Below are 20,950 nucleotides of genomic sequence, written 5' to 3' on the forward strand. Positions count from 1 at the left end.
CAAAGAGGAATCAGATCATGTCATTCTGGCTCATCAGATCAGATCAAATCATGACACCCTGGTCGCGAAGAGTTATCTTTATCTTGTGAATTGTCAATCGCAGATTCCTATTAGAATAGTAAAAATGTTGTATCCTGCTGGACTGTATATTGCCATTTTTACACTGTGTGAACTATTGTTACGTCAGCTATTCTATTGTAGGGCAGAATATACAGTCCATTGACAGTTTTGTCTCCTGCAAATACTGTCAGTTGAGGATGTTGACGAGGAAACCAAAAAGATATTGAACAGTTCGCTTTAAAAGTTCTAATCATGTACATAATCCGCATGCAATGGAGCCATTTTTGTTTGAACTTTTCTTTCTGTACAAACAAAACAAAACAAATAAATGACTGCAGCTTTTCAAACTCTTGTTTTAGTTGGGTTAGATCGGATGGTTGAGTTGTTGAATAACATGTGGTGATTGCAGTTTTAAATTGGGACATCAAAATTATAAGAACTTTTCAAACTGGAGTTTTATTTGGGTTAGATTTGTTGTTTTAGTTGGATCAAATTTGTTGGTTGAGCTCTTGAAAAACATGAATGATGATTGTAGGTTCGAATTCGGAATGAAGAGACATTTGAGACACGACAACAAAATTACAAGATCAATCTTGATGATTGTTGAGTCTATGTGTTTAAAAAATAAATATTTTATTTGTTGTGATACAACTGGTGTTATCTCTAAGAATTTTGTTTTTACTAAGTAAAAGAAGATTGTAGGAAGGGGGGGTGGTAGCGGGGAGTGAAGGAAATGATTGCAGCATTTCAAACTGTTGTTTCAGCTGGATTAGATCGGATAGTTGGATTGTTTGAAAAACATGGATGATGGTTGAAGGTCCTAATCCGAAATGAAGAGGCATTTGAACCACTAATTATAAGAACTTTTCAAACCGTTTTTTAGTTGGATTTGATTTGTTGTTTTAGATGGGTCAGATTTGTTGGTTGAGCCGTTGGAAAACATGGATGGTGATTGCAGGTTCAAATTATCAATGAAGAGACATTTGAGACATGATCATATAATTATAAGATCAATGTTGATGATTCTTAAGTCTATGTGTTAAAAATAAATAAATATTTTATTTGTTATGATATGACTATTATTATCTTCAAGAATTTTTCGAAAATTGTATCAGATCAAAATTATTAACTAAAATTGATAACCAAATAGACATGAGTTGAGCTTGAGATAATAATAGAGAAGGGAAACTATTTGTCTTTTCAAAACAAAATTATATGCTAAAAAAGTACTGTTTATTAGCTAACTAAATCTAAATAATTTGCTTAATATACATGGGAAGAAAAGAGTATTCACTATTTTTAGTTTTTTTTAATGACACATTTATGTAGTTTCCTCCTCTTTCTTTAGATTAAAAGGTATGGCAATTTAATGAATTTAATGGAGAAGTTTAGACTATAAATTAATAAGTGGGTGTTCTTGAATACATACTATTTAAATATATACTAGCAATTGCACCTTGGTGTGCAATAGGTATGCCGAACAAGTGTGGAAAGTCAATTAGGGAAAAATGGTCTATTTATTGTATACATTTATGCAACACATCACGTTAATTGGTAGATCATTTAACAAATCATGTTTTGCCAAAAATGTATCAATGGAGAAGTGGTAGTTTGAAATCAACTATGTATCCTTTGATAGGGTTTTGAAAAATGAGAAAGATAATAAAACTCCATTACCAACAGGCTCATGGTATGTTTGAAATAGAGAGAGAATATAATATATGCAAGGATTTTTAGGACCAATTTTATACATGTTAAATGTTTCATTTGGTTGAGAGTTTCCAACGACTTTTACAAGTCCATTTTGTGCATATTTTACGACCATAAAAAGTCATTTCAAGACATCTATAGGACATTCTACTCAACAATTTTCTCCTACACACTGTGATTGCTTTAACTAAAATAAAAATTATTTATCTATTTACAAAATAATATTAAATTAATCTTTAAATTATGATGTAATATTAAATAAAACATCAATGATATGTATTATCAATGCAGAGGCCTCTATATTATCAAAATATTTAATTGCATAATTACAACAATTTTACACAAAATTACACATAATTAAGAATTCACTTTATTGAATAACCCATTATGTTCAATATACCAAAAATTAGTTACATAATGTTACAACTCAACACAATGTTTGATTACACAGGCCAAGAGATTGACTAAACATAATGAAAATTACTTATGCTACAAAAGACCATAAAGTCAAATATAATGAATTATATAAAACAAAGTTGAATATCATCCTAATAGGGACTCCCAACATCTATCTCCCACACTTAAATCATGGGTTAGAACACTGCTAGAGCACTTTATAGCCCAACTGCAAAGCATTTACACTTCCTCGGAGTTCTTCTTGATACAAAGAACTGCCGACCTTGCACAAAGAAGTCTAGCGACTTGAAACTGGCAGGGGATGGAATTTGGTGCAACTTAGTGTATCTAATATCAACACTAAGATATGGAAGAGAGTGAAAATATAATGATTCTCTTAGCAAGCATATACTTAAAAATCAATAGAAATTTGACCAAAGATCTTTCAAGGATGACTATCGGCAGATGAGTTAAAGCGGAGACTTAAACCTCTCTGGAAACTCACCCTTCTCTTTTAACCCATATTCAGAACCCATCCAATACACACATAATACACATTGAAGACACACAATGAATATAAAAGCTCAAAAAATTATACATGAGCATACAACAAAATACAAGCACAGTTTATAGTCACTATTCATTGTGACAACAATAATTTCATAGAGGGGAAACGTATGCTATTATAGCGAAGAATAATTATACCACATTTCAAATTCTAAAGAAACAAATAATTATATCAACATCATCTACATATAGGTGACCTACATGTTGGTGATTTCTCTCTTTAATATTATACATTGTTATTAATCTAGCTTGCAAAGGGGGTTGACCTAGGACAAAATGATTGTCTATTGAGTGAACAATCTCCCAAAAGGTGTCCCTAAACACTGTCTTGACAAGTTTAGCTAGGGGAAACAAAGGCAAGCAAGTTTTCTAAATCCCATTTTGTTAGAATGCTTTTGTATTACCTAAATCAACACTAGATTAAATTTGTGTTAAACTTATGATCAATCATCCAAACACTTAGGACTAAACCACAAGAAATTTTAAGACTATATAGACTCTGACACATTTATTGGACTAAGGGCATTGATTTCTAAATAAAGGGGAATGGATTCAATATGACATCAACTATATTTTTATATCATCAATTATAAAGTTAAATGTCTCAATTATCTTATTTAATTTTTAAATGTTTAATGTAATTATTAACCTAATGCTAAATTAATCTAAATTAGTTTATTCCTACCAATTAAATTTATTTACTTAGTGCAAATTTTTTGTTTACAATCCCATATCGTCATTTTATCTTGTTCAACTATTATTTGAGAGAGAGATGTGTAAATGTTTTTAATAAAATCCTAGGTTTTCAAACTTTATCTTGCTCAACCATTAAGTCATAGAGAGGGAGGGAGAGGTGTTAATGTGTTTATTACAATCCTAGATCATCATTTTATCTTGTTTAACAATTGAGACACACATGTACATATTTTTTACAATTCTAGATCATCATTTTATCTATGTGTATGTGTGCGTGAGAGATGATTTTGAAAAAGAGTTTAAATTTGATGGATGGCTTTGTCTATCAAACAACTTTATAATTGATATATTTTTGCTCTGAACGAATCTTTTATAATCTACTACATGAAACTACGTTGTACTCTATGCAAGAAGCACCTAACTATTCTACAAAAAGACATACATATCCTGTTCCTGCAGGATTCTTTAAGTACAAATTCTTTAACATTACTGAGGACCAGATTAATCCGTATAGCTCGGCAATTCAGAATAAATTTTAGTTGGTATTTTTTTTTTGGGGTAAGATAAGATGTGCAAGTTGGGAAAGAGCAGAGTTTGCAGGGAAATTGCAGAGTTGCAGACTCTCAGCACACACTACAAATTAAACATGGGGAGCAGCCTTTTCCCCTCAAATAATCTTAGCCTTCCTTTTTTCACAACTCACCAGCCAGCTTAATTGGAAAGCGCGCCTTTCCAAGTTTAGAACAACCCTGCAACTGGTGAAATGTCATTGCATGAATCGACTATTACAGACCCAGAAATAAAGCAGTAAAAACTGCCCGGAATGGCTTAAATTTCCTGTCAAAAATAGTGTGCACGTAGAGTATATAAGCTTTTAATGAGTATGGTCAATTCATAACCAAACCGTTCATACTATCTTCTGTTGGCCCCATTCTTATCATGGACTTCAACTCCTCCACCAGGTGAACACTGCGAATGCATATAAATTGAAATGATTTTTGAAACAAGGAGTATTCTGCATTCTTTAACAGTGTGTAAATAGACAAGTGCAGATATTGTTACGATTTAACGTGAATAAGAAAAGAGAGTGTTAGTTCTCTGCCCATATTTTAATTGTAGTTCATTAAAGCATTATGAATGTAAGGTCATAAGTTCGAATTTCATAGACATAAAATATTTATGTCTCGTTTGTAATACAGTGAGGTGCCTCCTACAAGGAATATGTGGTAGTCCCATATTACTATAAGCCATTTATAGACCCATATACAGACTGCCCAGTATAATGGACTATAAAAAAATCTTTAGTTTCTTTCTAAGGGAATCTCTTACACTTACTGAATATTCTGAAAATAAAAATTTATTTGTGAACGGAATAACTTTAAGAGAATCACTTTTATTTTTGTTTTTTAGTTTAGATACCCAGTGATTTGTTTTCGGGAAAAAAATTTATTTGTGAAAGGAATAACTTTAAGAGAATCACTTTAATTTTTGTTTTATTGTTTAGATACCCAGCGATTTGTTTTTGGGTCTACATATGACTAACAATACGTGAGATTCTTTGTACTTCCAGATCTGTTTTGGCTTACAATACCTAACTGTGCTTCAATATCAGGTGTACATACCCTACCCTTTGCAAGATTTGAACTTGTGACCTCTCTTTCTTTCAAGTGTATAAATTGGAACTTTATTAAGGCCACACTTACTAATTGGGCTAAACCATTAGAATTTGAGTTTGAAAATTTCAAAAATTGAAATAAATTGATGGTCAGTAGGACATGAGTCTTAATTGGTTTCTCAAGGTTGTAAAATGTTTTTGGGAAGAGCTTTGATAAAGATATTAGTGTTGGCATTTTTGATGATTATGTTGTGATTGTCATTGATGGACACACACTTACATTGAGATCATTTTTGTATGTATTAATTAAAGCTCAACCGGTACATGTTCCAACTGGTATGATGCATTATAGTCCTTAGACTATTGGTGTTTTGCAGAAAGTGATTCGATCTGAAGCGGTATGTTGACCCCAAGTGGTTCGAGGATCTCAAGCGGTATGAGAAGGATCAAAGCGGCAGAACACATATTTCCCAGTCTTCATTTTGTCAAATCGGAAACCGGTATTTTGCTTGAACCGGTAATACTCTGTGATGAGTTACCTACAGACATTTTGCGATGAGTTACCATCCACTGATTGTTTGACGATGCCGACACTTTAACGGTGCTTTTTGTGTCGTGTTACAGAATATGTCTAGATGCATTGAACCTAGGAAATTGTATTGTAATCCTATTGGACCGACATGAAATCAGATTCCTTTATAAGGACATCATGTCTAGGGTTTTAAGGTTGTTGCTATTGTTGATGTTGTTGCTAGGGTTTAAAGTGGTTGATGAGTTAGAGAGAATATGAATGTGTAGAAGAATGAAGTAATGCTGGAATGCATTAGGAACAAGCTATCAAGGATCTAATCAAGCAATTTGTGCTATTTGCTAGATCACTCACTTGTTGATTACTCACATCTTCGACAAGTTTGTAGCCCTTAATCGGGTAGGCCCAAAAGCCTCTTGTAAATCCTCTAACAAGGTGGTTCACATCTGTGGATCTAAAATCCTCTAGCAAGGTCGTCTTTAATCGGACTTATCTCCTAACAGAGATTGAGATTCCTAACAGGATCTATTCTGGTAAAGAACATTGTATGACCTTAACCGGTTTGGTTCGTATTCTATAGATAGTTACTTGTGAGTTCCATCTCATCGTGGTTTTTCCCATTTGGGTTTCCACGTGAAAATCTCTTGTGTTATGGTGTTTGTGCTTCTGTGGGTGAATGCATTATTTGCTATTTGGTTTGCATGTGTGCTAACCGGTTTGTCTGCTAAACTGATTTACCGGTTTACTGTTAGTCTAGAAAAGTCTTTAAGTGCAAAGATTTTTGGCATACTAATTCACCCCCACCTCTTAGTATTCATCAATTGGTATTAGAGCCTACCTTTCTATAAGTTTAACCACTTGGAAAGAGATATGGGGGAATACACATTGAGGGAACTTACTCATCGGCTCACTCAGTCTGAGCAAGCCTATGATGATCTTATGGTAAAAAATAAGGCATCTCAAGCAAAGAGGAGAGAACATGCTGAAAAGCTGATGGAGCTATCTGAAAATAGTTCCTCTGATGAAGCGGACATGGAAGCCCTGATTCAAGAAGTAGAAAAGCTGAATGAATCCAATTCCAACCTGAGAAAAGAATTGGAAGGACTAACTATTCGAATGTGTCAAGAGCTTGAGAACCAGAGGAAAGCTGAAGATATGGTCAAAGACAAAGATCATGAAAACTCCAAGCTGAAGAAAGAGATCAATGCCCTAACTGCTCAACTCCATGCGAGCAAAGTGGAAAAGGAAGACATGTAAGGATAACTGAACATTGCCATCTTTGAAAATGAAAACTTGATGGAAAGAAATGCTGCTATTTCCAAAGAACTCTCTAAGTCAAAGGAAATACTTGCTAAGTTCAACAAGAGTACTGTCAAGCTAGAGCAAAAGCTTGAATCTGCCAAACCTGTCAAGAATACTGATGGACTTGGTTATTCCGGTCATGAGGAAGGTGAGACCTCTGGTACAAGTGCTGGAGCATCAAAGAAACAACTGACATCAAAGGATAAAGGTAAAAAAAAGTTTAAACCTATTTGCTTTAACTGTCTTAAAGAAGGACATACTGCAAATGTGTGTAGGAGTAAGGCTTACAATAATTTTTCTTATTTCCTAAATGATAAGCCTAGATCCTATAAATTCAATGGTAACTGTTATGCATGCAACAAGTTTGGGCATAGAGCATCTGAATGCAGGTCTGTTATGAACAACACTAGAAGATATCCTTAGAGGACCCAAGGAGTTGGTCCTGAACCTTTTGTGAACCAGAATCACAACCGGTTTAATGCCTTCAATCATCAGTCAAGAAATGGTGGCTATCAAGCTGCAATCGGATGGAGAGCAAACTGTTTGATCTATCATAATTATGGTCACATTGCTGCAACATGCAGAAGGAAGAACGACAACATGAATAATGGACCTTGGAGAGCACCTGGATTGGTCTGCTATCACTGCAACAAATTGGGTCACATTGCCAGATTCTGCAGATAAAAAAAAAACATATCGGATGATATACCGTCACTTTGGAAGGAAAGATTGATATTGATACTATTCAAGTGGATATGAACAAAACCTGGAAGAAGAAACTAGCAGTGTTACAAGAAGAACTAGTTTTTGCACCTAGTGTGGAAATAACAGAACCGACAAACTAAGCTTCATAAAAGCTTAGGGGGAGCAAACGGTGAAATGTTTCAAACCCCTAGTTTACACCGGTAAAAGACCTTAACCGATATGCGATACCTGTCATTTGGCGGAAGACCGGAAATGGTAAAATGCAAATTAGGGTTTACGCCCTAATGGTGGAGCATTAATTACGGTTGGTGAGGAATATGCTTAAAAGGAATTTTTCAAATCATTTCTCACTATTAGTTTTTGAAGCGAAGAAGGTTTTCAAGTGCAGAGCGATGATAAAGTGATTTGTGCTGCGATTCAGAGAAAGTTGGAAACCTTGAAGGAGATTCAAAAGCAAATTGCAAACGGTCGAGAGAAGAAAGCAAAGCGGTGATTCTGCAATTGACGGAGTGTGAGGTGAAGCAGAATCTGAAATCCCTAAATTCACAATTTCCAAAAGGTATTTCTCAATTTTTCAGTTTTAATCATGGCTTCCGCATCTCATGATAGTTCTAGTGCAACTGTCGATTCTATGGATTTCATTCAAAGAAAATCAAAATATAATGCTTTGTCACAAGTACCGGCTGGGGTTATAGTAGAAGAAGAGATTTCAAATTATATAGACTGCAAAATCGAAGACCTAGGGTCTCTTGTGATCCATTTGCAGCTAGTTCTATTCTGTGGGAAAGATAAAAGATCAAACTAGAGTATAGCATCTTGGAGAAGAAGAAAATTCATAATGCGGTTTACTTCCTAGAGAATTTCACAGATGACCATATTAGGATCATCCTGAGCAGAGTTCATGGTGACAAGATGTACCTGGAGAGAACGCATGATATCACTCCACAAGCTGTTCATGCCATCACCGGTTTCTGCAATACAGGGGAAGTGCCAGCCCTTAGGAAGGTCAGCAAGACGGAAATGTCCAAGTTCACCAGTTCAGTGAGCGACTCACGGGGAATGACTATTAATTACATCAAGGATGACCTCGTGAAATATGCGTGCATGGTGATTGGATATCAGACGTTCTCAGTCAGTAGAATTAACTCTGCATCTGCTATAGCAGTAAATGCTGCTTACCGGATGATCAAGGAAGATGCATCATTTGACCTCTACACCAGTATGCAAAGGCAACTCCTGTTGAACCTGAAATCAATCAAACATGATAATGCATTGAAGTTCAAGTTTGGTTAGCTACTAGTTGGATTATTCTTTTATTTTCAAGGTTACTTCCCAGGAGTGTGAGACATTCAGTAGTCTACGGACCAACCGGTTACCAAGCAGATCAAAGAAAGTCTACAAGCAGTCGGAACCGGTTACCCTGATGTTCTAAACAAGTACTTTGATGAGTTCAGAAGCAAGATGAGCCTAAGGATGAGGATATTCGGTGACATTGTCAAGAAGTATGAAGATGATATTTGCTTTATCATCAAAGTGGATCAATGCATAATGGAGGCCGTTGAGCCTAGACAGGAAGAAGTGGAGCCTATGGGCTATGAGGTGATGTATGATATGTTGGATGGGTATACTTCTACCCTGATTGCCTCACCCCTAGATCCCAAGGCAAAGAGAACCGACAACTATTTGGAAAGGGTTGCATCGGTTGAAGAATTCCCTGACAAGAAAGGAAAGGCACTGCCTTCGGCATCGACACTGGTTACTGCAGCCAATCCCAAGGTGACCAAGCGGTCACCTGCAAAGAAGAAACTGGTAGCGGCACCTACCAAAGTCTTCGAGAGAAAGAGGAAGACAAGGAATGCCTCACCAGACTCAGAAGAAATTGTGTCCGAGGAAAAACCTAAGAAGACAAGACAAGCAAGGAAAAAGACAAAGAATGAACCAACATCATCAGCACCGGTAAATATTGACATTTCTTCCTACAAACCTTTGACACATTGTCAAAGAACTATAAAAAACATTAGGAGAAAAGTGCTGAATGATTTGATTGATTGTTTTGATGACTTTAATGATGATGAAAAATAAGCAGTTGAACAAGAAATAATTAAGTACTTATGTGTTAATGACCGGTCGCCTTCAGAAATTAGATCTGAGACACCGGATTCTTTGTATAAGTCCTTGGACAATAAATGGCACATTGCCATAGAACAGGATCTAGAAATGAGAGAGAAAGTTTTTGTTGAACATTTTCCTGACGTATCAAATTCAAAACTGTTTGAAGTTATGAATAAATACAAAGGCCTCTTCTTCATGAGAAGAAGAAGACTCCTGTTACTGGAAGGGAAGGGTCAAGAAGTGCTCAATAATACACACACTCTTTCTCTAGAAGCTCTTAAGATGCATAGAGTCGCTGAAGCCAATAGGAAGGTTGAACAAGAACCGACAATAACTAAACTGGATGAAGTGTTTGACAATGAAGCAAACCTGGTTACTGAACCCATAGACACTATTGATGTCGATGCTCTGGATGGAGAGGATGTTGCTCAGGGTACACCATCGGAAGCAACAGGACATGAGAAGCAGGCAGAACAGGTAGATAAGCAAAAGGAAACTGAGGACAAAAAGGAGGAAGTAAAGAAGCAAGCGGAGAAGAAGAAAGCAGAAGAGGAAAAGAAGGAGAATGAAGAGGAGAAGAAGAAGAAGGAAGAGGAGAAGAATAAAGCAGAAGAGGAAAATAAGAAGAATGAAGAGGAGAAGAAGAAAAAGGATGAAGAGGAGAAGAAGAAAAAGGAAGAGGACAAGAAGAAGAAGGAAGAAGATGAGGAGAAACGGAAACATGAAGAAAAGAGAAAAGAAGATGAGAAGAAGAGAAAGGAAGAGGAGAAGAAGAAGGCAAAGGAGGATAAGGAAGAGGAAAAGAGAAAATAAGCGGAGAAGAAGAAGGCAGAGGAAGACAAGGAAGCAGAAGTGGAAAAGAGCACACAGATGGAGACACCTAAGGCAACTGGTAGTCAAGCCAAACCGGCTGACCTCACTAGTCCTATTGACCTCCAGTCTGCAAGCGAAATGGAGCTGCTACAGAGCATTAAGGTTGCTTAAGAACACCTTGAGGTGTTAAGGAGGAAGAAGGAGGAAGATGTGATCCAAGCTGCGGTGGACACTCTTACCGGTTTGTTACCCGACACAAACCTCCCCAGTACTGACTCATCATTAGCCCAATTGAATCTCCTATGCACAGTAGTGGATGATCAAGTGCAGAGCTTAGAGGAGGTAGCAGAGGCAAATGCCAAGAAAGAGCATCAAAAGGCTCTCAACATTGCCCTAGTGAAGAAGCTTAATGAGCTTCAGTCTGAACTGCAAAAAGCATAGAAGGATATAAGGAATGCTCTGGATGAGGGGAATCTTCTACTCAGCAAGATTTGCCAACCCCATCTGTTCTGTGACGATGTACTTGCACAGAAGCAAAAGCTTTAATATGAATTGCAGTTATATATGAGCACCTTCAAGCTACTGTATGACTCTTTTACAACTTATGGGCAAACTATTCACTGGTTTCACATCCAGTTTGCCAAAATAGAGTTGGAAATAAGCAACCGGACTCGAGATTTGCAGGAACTCCAACTGGTTCTACTCCCACGCCTGCAGATACTTCAGAAATGTTATTTAAATCTGGATGCCTTAATGGTGACTCAAGAGATGAGCACACTAGATTGCATGGAAGAACAGGTCTCCCAGATACAGACATACAAAGAAGTGGCAACCTCCCTACTTGAGTCTTGGTCTTTATCTATGAAACAATTCTTGCGAGACTTTAAATCTGTTTTTGACAAGTTTTATTCCCTATTGTCATAAACTCTTATTCTTTTAATGCCATAGGTGTTAGTCTGTACTATTTTGTTGTCATTGTTGGCAAAGGGGGAGAAGTATAAATTCTGAATGTTTTGATGTATACTCTCATGTTATTTCTGTTAAGAAGTAGTATACATTGTATTTTCTGCAAAAGGGATAGTGTATATGCTTAGGGGGAGTAATTTTGATTTTGGCATATTTTTGTTGTAAAACACTTAGATGTCAAAATTTCCTAAGTGTTGCCATCAATGCCAAAGGGGGAGATTGTTGGCATTTTTGATGATTATGTTGTGATTGTCATTGATGGACACACACTTACATTAAGATCATTTTTGTATGTATTAATTAAAACTTAACCGGTACATGTTCCAACCAGTATGATGCATTATAGTCCTTAGACTATTGGTGTTTTGCAAAAAGTGATTACCGATTTGAAACGATATGTTGACCCCAAGCGGTTTAAGGATCTCAGGCGGTACGAAGGATCAAAGCGACAAAACACATATTTCCCAGTCTTCATTTTGTCAAACCGGCAACCGGTATTTTGCTTGAACCGGTATTTTGTATGAACCAGTAATACTCTGTGATGAGTTACCAACCGACTTTTTGTGATGAGTTACCATCCACCGATTGTTTGACAGTGCTGACACTTTAACAGTACTTTTTGTGTCATGTTACAGAATATGTCTAGATGCATTGGACTTAGGAAATTGTATTGTAATCGTATTGGACTGACATGAAATCAGATTCCTTTATAAGGACATCATGTCTAGGGTTTTGAGGTTGTTTCTATTGTTGATGTTGTTTCTAGGGTTTAAGGTGGTTGATGAGTTAGAGAGAATATGAATGTGTAGAAGACTGAAGTAATACTAGAATGCATTAGGAATGAGCTATCAAGGATCTAATCAAGCAATCCATGCTATTTGCTAGATCACTCACTTGTTGATTACTCACATCTTTGACAAGTCTGTAGCCCTTAACCGGGTAGGCCCAAAAGCCTCTTGTAAATCCTCTAACAAGGTGGTTCACATCTGTGGATCTAAAATCCTCTAGCAAGGTAGTCTTTAATCCGACTTATCTCCTAACAGAGATTGAGATTCCTAATAGGATCTGTTCTGGTAAAGAACATTGTATGACCTTAACCGGTCTGACCTTAACTGGTCTGGTTCATATTCTGTAGATAGTTACTTGTGAGTTCCATCTCACCATGGTTTTTCCCATTTGGGTTTCCACGTCAAAATCTCTTGTGTTATGGTGTTTTTGTTTTTGTGGGTGAATGTATTATTTGCTATTTGGTTTGCATGTGTGCTAACCAGTTTGTCTGCTAAACTAATTTACCGGTTTACTATTAGTCTAGCAAAGTGTTTAAGTGAAAAGATTTTTGGCATACTAATTCACCCTCCCTCTTAGCATTCATCAATTAGTTATTTATTTTGACATTGAACCAAAATGTAATTTTTCTTGTCCATCTTGAACCAAATATCAAATGAAATGATATCAAAGTTGTGTGTGTTTCAACCAAACATAAAATACATGATTATTTGTCATTGCAATAATGCTATTGCTGTCACAATGAATAGTAGACACACACACACACACAAGCTAAAGAGAGAGCCACAATTTCTTGTTTCTTATTACCAAAATACAAATATAAATTCAAGCGAAAAAACATAATTAAATGTTCATTTTTTATCATTTATTGAACCAACTCAATCGTAATTTATAATCCATAGGTTCACATTTTTTAGTGGAAGAATAATTGATGCCAAAGTTTTGTGTATCACTCACGTACTTTAATTTTTTTTATAACAACTATATTGAGACTTGTGTGGATCTTGTATGAATTTAGAGCTAAGGCTCATTGCATACATTATATTAGGTCATCAATCTCCCAACCAAACTTTAATGTAAAGTAGCATCCACCTTAGGACTTTCATCTTCCTTAGTTTCTCAATAAGTGCTAAGGGAGTTGTAATTGTTATGTATGTTTCTTATAGCATTGTCACATAGTTTGAGAAATGAAAATACCTTCTCATTTTTGTTGCACTTCCATAATAAGAAATAATGCATTAGCCTCAAATCTAACATTTTAAATTCTTTGTTCAATTCTACTTGAATTTTTTTCATTATAGTATTATTAATATCTATATCAAATAAGATTATCAACATAAATGCAAACAATGAGATTTTTTTTGCCAACATGTTTGACATATAAGGTTGGCTCTAAGTGGCTTCTACTATAAACCTTATTCAAGAAATAACTATGAATCCTTGCATACATAGACAAGGGGCCTCCTTCAACCCATATATAACTTTTTCCAACTTGTAAATCAACAATTATTTGTTTAGAGTTTCATATCCTTTTGGTTGTTCCATATAGACTTCCCCATTTATATAACCATTAAGGAAGTCCAATTTTTCTCCCACCTAATATATAGGCCACTTGTATCATGCAACAATTGCTCTAGTATAATTCTATGTGTTTGTGCAAATGTCTTGGCAAATAATCTTATCTTATGCCATTTCATAGAAGCATCAACACAATGTTTTATCTTATAAATCCATTTCACATCAATCACTTGTTTATATTTGAGAAGTTACACTAATTCTCATGTAATATTTTTGTCAATTTATTTCATCTTTTCATTCTTAGAATCAATCCATACTTTCTCTTTTACCACTTCTTCATATACAAAATGTTCAACTTAAATTTGACTAAGAAAAGAAAACCTAACAAACTTTAAATTGATAAATTTCATTTAGGTTTCAACATTTTTTAAATAGATTAGTGCCTAATTTTTACGTCTTAAAATGATGTGTAATGTTTGAATTTTCACAAATAGTGCCTTATTTGGCAACATAGTCATACACAACTATTAGAATACTAGACAAAAAGTTACAAAAAAATAGATGATATTGTGAAAATATATCTAGTTATTAATCTTTAATCAAAATCATGAATATTTCCATACAACATAGAGAAGACAAGTACAAAAACAAATTTTCATTGATTTAACATGTAATGACATTTATCTAATCTGTATTACACTAACACTAGCAAATGTTGTGAAGAAGGATATCAAAAAGAAACCTATCATTTTATTATGTTTAAGACCTTTCAAAATGTTTACAAATGATCAAGAATACATGTTATTACAAATATATTATATTATAGCTACCCATCCACAAGTTTTTAAGTGACAAAACTAATATAAAATTAATTAGTAATTGTGGAAACCTAGGAAGCTTTTCTCCTTTGTTCTATGAAAATAAAAAGTGACCAACCCTTTTAATCTATGAGTAAGATCAATATATAGCTCTACAACTTGGATACGTGAACTACAAAAGAGGAAATTTATAAATTTAGTGTCACACATATTCACTATGTCCTAGTTATCATAATGATAAATTCCTTAGGTAGATAATGTCCTTTTAAGATTTGCATGCTCTAAGAAAGTGATAAAATAATTCTTTGCATTGATGGCCTACATATTTAGAGTGATGAGATACTAAGGATGCCCATGAAATCTACCAAAAACAAGGGTATAGATATAGGATTGAGCATCTACCCTAGTAAATTAGGACATGTAGGAGCCAATCCTAGAACCATGAAAAAATGATCTCTAAGGTTGTAGAACATGCTAGTCACCATCAAGATCTTGTCACATGGAAACTTATCATTGATTTTCTCACTAGCAACATCCAAACCTACATAGGAAATGATAGGAAAATCTATAAAATATATGTGAAAAGTATTAGAGATGGCATGAGAATCCATTCCTTATATTATTTAATTTCTTCCATTAAAACCATCACCATGGAACTATTTTGTATCAAATGTATTTCTTTGGTGAAAATAGACAATTCTAGGATTTTTCTAGTAGGTGCAAGGCCAAATGATCTAATTACTAAAAACCATAACTACCCTTTGCAAATAATCAATAAGGATTTTTGTCTGAATCAGGTTGGTTGTTGGGTTGTAGATTATATTCAAAATAATAGGTGGATTGACCTTGTGGAGTTGGATCTGCCTCTCTCCCCTTTGTAATGTTGGCTTTCTACTATCCACATCCCTGCCTTCCCCAAGGAGGATGCATTGGTGTGGAATGGTTCATCTTCTGGGGCCATCTCTATCTCCAATGTTTTCAATTTACAATTGAAAGTGCTTGCTCCTAGACCTTTTTGGGCCCTTGTTTGGAACTCTCATTTGATCCCGAAGGTCAATATTTTCTTTTGGCTCTTGGTGCAGAACAAGATTCTTTCCATTAACAACCTTTGCAAGAGGGAAATGACTATCCCCAATTGTCGCTTTCTTTGTAAAGAGGATGCTGAGACTTAGATTCTCATCTCTTGATGGGCTACAATTATGTGAAGAATATCTGGTCCTATTTCCTTAATCTTTGGTCATTAGATTGGGTTTTCCTTGCATCTCTAGTGGATTGTTGGTTGTAGTGGATTGCCCCTTATTCAAATTCCTCTCTCCTTCTATTGTGGTCGCTTATTCTTCCACATATTTCTTGGGGGGTCTAGAAAGAGAAAAATAATAGTCTTTAGGAATTTGGAATGCCTGAACCATCTCCTAGCTATGAGAATTCAAAGTGCTATTAAGGAAAATTTCTTGGTGGCCTGTCCAGGTAAGTGTTTCGATTCCACACTCTCTGTCTCCCCTTCAGATTTGCAAGTGGCTCAAAATTGGACTCTTAATAGGGATATTTCTATCCCTCTTCAGGGGCTCAAATAGAGTAGTGGTGTGGTCCTCCCCCTCCCTTGGATGGATCAAAATTAATATTGATGGGGTAGACTAAGGGAAACCTTGGGCTTGCTGGTTGTGGGGGAGTGACTCATGATCACAATGGTAGGTTTGTCTCAACAACGACACTCCCTTTAGAACCTAGACAAACCACTATGCTAAAGCTATGGCAACCTACATTGGAGTAAAGATTGCTTTAAAGGGAAACAAAAAGAAAATTTGGTTGGAAAGTGATTCCCTTAATATTGTTAATTGCCTGCGGGGCCTGCAAACCCCTAGTTGGACTATAAAAAATTTAATTGAAGATACTCTTGAGCTATGCTAAGGTCTATGGATAACTTCACTATCACCCATGTGTTTTGAGAAGGAAACAAAGTGGTCGATGGGCTGACCAATATTGGAGTTAAGATTAATAATATTAAATGGTGGGGGCCCCATGATGTCATCCCCGTGGATATTAAAAATCTTATCTATGATGAATCTTATCTATGATGATTATAGATCATGTTGATGTGGGGGTGCCATCATGAATATTTTGATTTACTTTTCATTTATGTGGAGAATTGGGTTGGGATGTCTTTTTCACTATATTCTTAGAAAAGGAGGGGTTTGTTTTTTAGCCAAGTCTAGAATCTTTGTGGTTCTTCTATGCTATTTCCTAGAGTTTAGTGGCTTGTGGCTTGGAAGTTTAAGACAAAATTGTAGGTCCATAATGGGTGGTGACATAAATAGATTAGAGCCCACATCATACGAAAAATAGAGGAATAAGTCAGAGGTTTTGGATGAAGTGTCTTGGGGTAGAATTATGCCCTACATTGAGAAACTCCATGGCCACGACCCTAGGGCTACTTGGCTCTTCATCAAATGTTGGAATAATGGAACCCTTTGGATGTTCAAGGGTGAATTTTTGGTGGATGAGAACCTCATTACTGAGGTTACAGGGAAGCTTATGGAAGGAAGGAAATTTAATAGAGATAGGAAAGCTTTGGAGGAAGCCCTTGACATCTTCTTCTAGAAGAATGAGAGAGTGAAAGTTTGCCGCATGATTGATGGTGACTACAGTCGTGAGGACCTAAAATCCTTGTGGGCGGATGTGGCCAAAGTTATTATGAGGTACTTTGGATGGTTGCTACAAAAGTATTTTTACCTATCACTTCACTATTCTCAACCATTTTTGGCATGATAGGTGCATTTTGATTCCATTTTACTTGTTTTGCCTTTGTGTAATTGTGTTGATTCCCACTTCAAGAATCAGATGTCACAACCCTCCTTTATCACTTTTTGATTTGATACAATTCTATTATATTTTTGGTTGAGCTATTAAAAATGATTGAATAAATATTATAAAAGAATAAAAATGGACACACACACACACACACACTTGGAGAATATAATTCAAAAGGCATTATTTTTATTTTTATTTTCCCACTCCCAATTACGTCACATGTTGTAGGAGGAATTAGAAGCTTCTAGAGGAATCTTCAATGCCTTGCATGTAACTCCCCTACTAGGTTTTTAATCAATTTGCATGAGTCCAATATTGGAAAAGAATCTCATTCTTAATTAATTTCTCTAGATAGTGGAATTAAGGGATTTTTCCTATATATTGTATGCAAGTTTTCAAAAAAGGGAGTTGATTATGTTTTGAAGAAATTTCCCAAGTTTTAGTAGTAGGATCTTCTTTGGTAGTCTCATTTTTCATTGTAGGATTGTTAAGTTGTTCTTGAAGATTTCTCTGAAGTTGCAAGGAAGGATCTAAAAAGGATAGCTAGAGGATTGGAGAGGATTCAACATCGAGCTTCAATAAGCCAGGTTCTCTTCTTTTTTCATCTCTCATTTACATATGAGAAATTTGTATTATAAAAAATATAGCTTCTAGATCTTCCTTTATAAAAGATTTTTATTTAGGTTGTAAATCTTTCTTTATTTAGGGATAAACATTGATAAATGTACTTTTCATATAATGCATGTAAAAGATAGCTTTATTTATTTAATTTTCAGATCTTGCTTTTGCTTTTAAAAAAAAGATTTTTTTTTTTAGATCTGTACAAAAATCACATTTCCCCTTATTTAAAATTCTTTTTTTGAGATTAAAAATCTTCTCTGTGTGATTAAATGATAACCATTTGTGTATGAATCTTGTCCTTGTTATTCTTCTCTTAAATTCATTACTGGATTGGGAATTTAAATGTAAATCCTTTCTTACATTAAATCTTACTTCCCTGTAAAAAAATCTCGCTTCTGTGTGAATACAAGTTGATATTCTGGATATGAAGTTATTTAAATATATTTTTTTTCCTTGTGAGTAAAAACCCATCTCTCTCTCTCTCTTTGAATGTAGATTGAATCATAAATCTTAATTCCTTATGAGCAGTCTTACTTCTCTGTGAAGTCTGATAATAAAATATAAACCTCATTGTATCCATTACTCTCTGTGAAAAAATGAAGTATAAATCTCTCTGTGAATATTAGTTCTGTACATTGCTGAAACAATTTAGTTCTCTGTGTTATTCATCCCTGTGAATAAATTCTTATTCTCATTTGTTTTACATTAATATTTCTATTACACATATATCTGTTTATATATTTCTCTCTATGTTTAGATAAATTGAAAATGAAAACTATATATATATAAAGTATTTATATTATCGTTAAAATTTATGCCAAACAAATTTATATGTGAAACAATGCAAAAACCGTAGATTAAACTCCGCATGGAATGATGTGCCGACGCAGGGGGAGTGGGCGGAGTTATTATCGCCATAGGCGAGTGGTACCCTTCACTAACCTGCGGTCACTGTTATGACAGTGGCCGCAGGGTAGTGGAGGGGACCACGACGATCCCCTCATCACTGCGGGCCTGTACCCGCAGGTCTGCAGTGGTGATGGGACCCATGGGCCCCCTCTCCCACTTGCCTATTAAAAGCCACAACATAAATTCTATTTTTTTTTGTTTGGCAAATGAATTTGTTAAATTCTTTTTGTATATATATTTATTTACTTAGTTTAAATAAAATCAACTTAGGTAGATTTATAATTAAATTATCTTTAGTAAATTTAGTAAATTTTATAATAGTAAAATTAAATTATAATTAGATCTTTCAATCTATTTAAGATTCATTGGGCCACTTAGTTGGCACTTTGGATTCATCAAAAATAATTAATTCATGATTGAACCAAAAATTGTCAAATGTGTAAACTAATTGCTATTTTTGGAACCTATGACTACAATTAATTATTCCCGTGGTAGGAATAATACATTGCTTAATCTTGCACGCAAGTTACACTATTCTTGTATCATGCAAATTACTTATACATTAATTGCATTTATTGACGTTTTCATCTCCATGCAAGTTACACGTTTTTAATTATCAATATGCGAGTTTCGTAATTGTCATTATTGTGTAGGTTAGATTTCAAGTTTGAAATATTAATTGTAGAAGGATGGTATTTTTTTTATCAAGTGGTACATGAATACCATCGAGGTAGTTATTTCAATTAATTAAACTTTGCAATGTCTAAATTACGCACATTCATTTCATAATTGTTTTTAAGAAGGATGTTTTTCATAGCTCCTTAGTTAGAAAACTAAATAAAGGAAGTCGGAAAACCAAAACCTAGCAGCGTTCGATATATACAATGCCTCTGGGTCATGCTTATGGGTAATGTTGTCATGTTGAACTACTGCACTTAATGCCTAATAAAGGTGCATCAATGACCTTTGTGGCATCATCTCTATAAATCATCGGGGAGTAATAAGGGACACTGGGCGGGTAATCCCCCTTGGATCAATAATCTAATAAGATAATCCTTAAATGATTTTTACATCCATTGAGTTAAACCATAGTAAACCCCCTTTAGGGTTGATTAAGTGAAATGCTTTTATGAAATTGATTTAATCTTGAAGAGTTGTTGATGATTGACAATTGGGTCAAGGGTGACGCTTATGATAGGTATTAGAATCTAGTTGTTTAGGCCACAAGCAATAGGCCATCTTGAGCCCTTTGCTTAAGTGCTACCACCGTGGGTAGCAACCGCAGAGAAACTGTCTGGGACATTGACCCTAGAAAGGGTTGCGTACCCACTAATTAGTTTACATCAAACCATAGAGTAGAAAATAGAACTACATACTTTACACCTTGATCCCATGCCAAAATGGGTATGTAGGCAGTCTTGGGACGGAGTTCTCCCTAGTACTCAGGCGTTCGTGGATGGGGTCTAGGTTTGGTAAGAAGAAGGATTGAGTAGAATCCTAATTTGAAAGATAAGTATAATAAAAAGGGAAAGGTAATTCAATGCATACTCAGAAGGAATCCCATATGAATTCGCTTGACTTCCCGAGGCATTAAGCCAAATTCTGAGGCGGAATTCAAGTTTGTATTATGTTATTTTAATTTCTCCTAAGGATGGCGACCTTGATGCACTCCTATTAGAAGAGTGTATTACTTAGTGAGTGACTCAGGACCTGAATGGTCCCGATGAGTCTAAGTCTCTGGCTAGAGCACCTCCTATCCCAATGGGATAGATGCCTACCCGGTATGGGTAGATGCCTATCTCCTATTGGATAGATGAAACCTCCTACTCCTTATGGACAGATGCCTAACCTGTATGGTTAGATGCTCATCTCAGATGGATGAATGCCTAATCCTAATGGATGGATGCCCAGAGTATGCGATTGAATCAAACACAAATGATTCAAGTAAACAAAAAAAAAAGTGGTCAAATTTTTTTGGGTTAAGTAAAGTGGGTTATTACATCAAAGCTCCCCTATTCT

The sequence above is a fragment of the Cryptomeria japonica genome, chromosome 3, assembly GCF_030272615.1.
Source record: "Cryptomeria japonica chromosome 3, Sugi_1.0, whole genome shotgun sequence".
NCBI classification, from domain to species: Eukaryota; Viridiplantae; Streptophyta; class Pinopsida; order Cupressales; family Cupressaceae; genus Cryptomeria; species Cryptomeria japonica.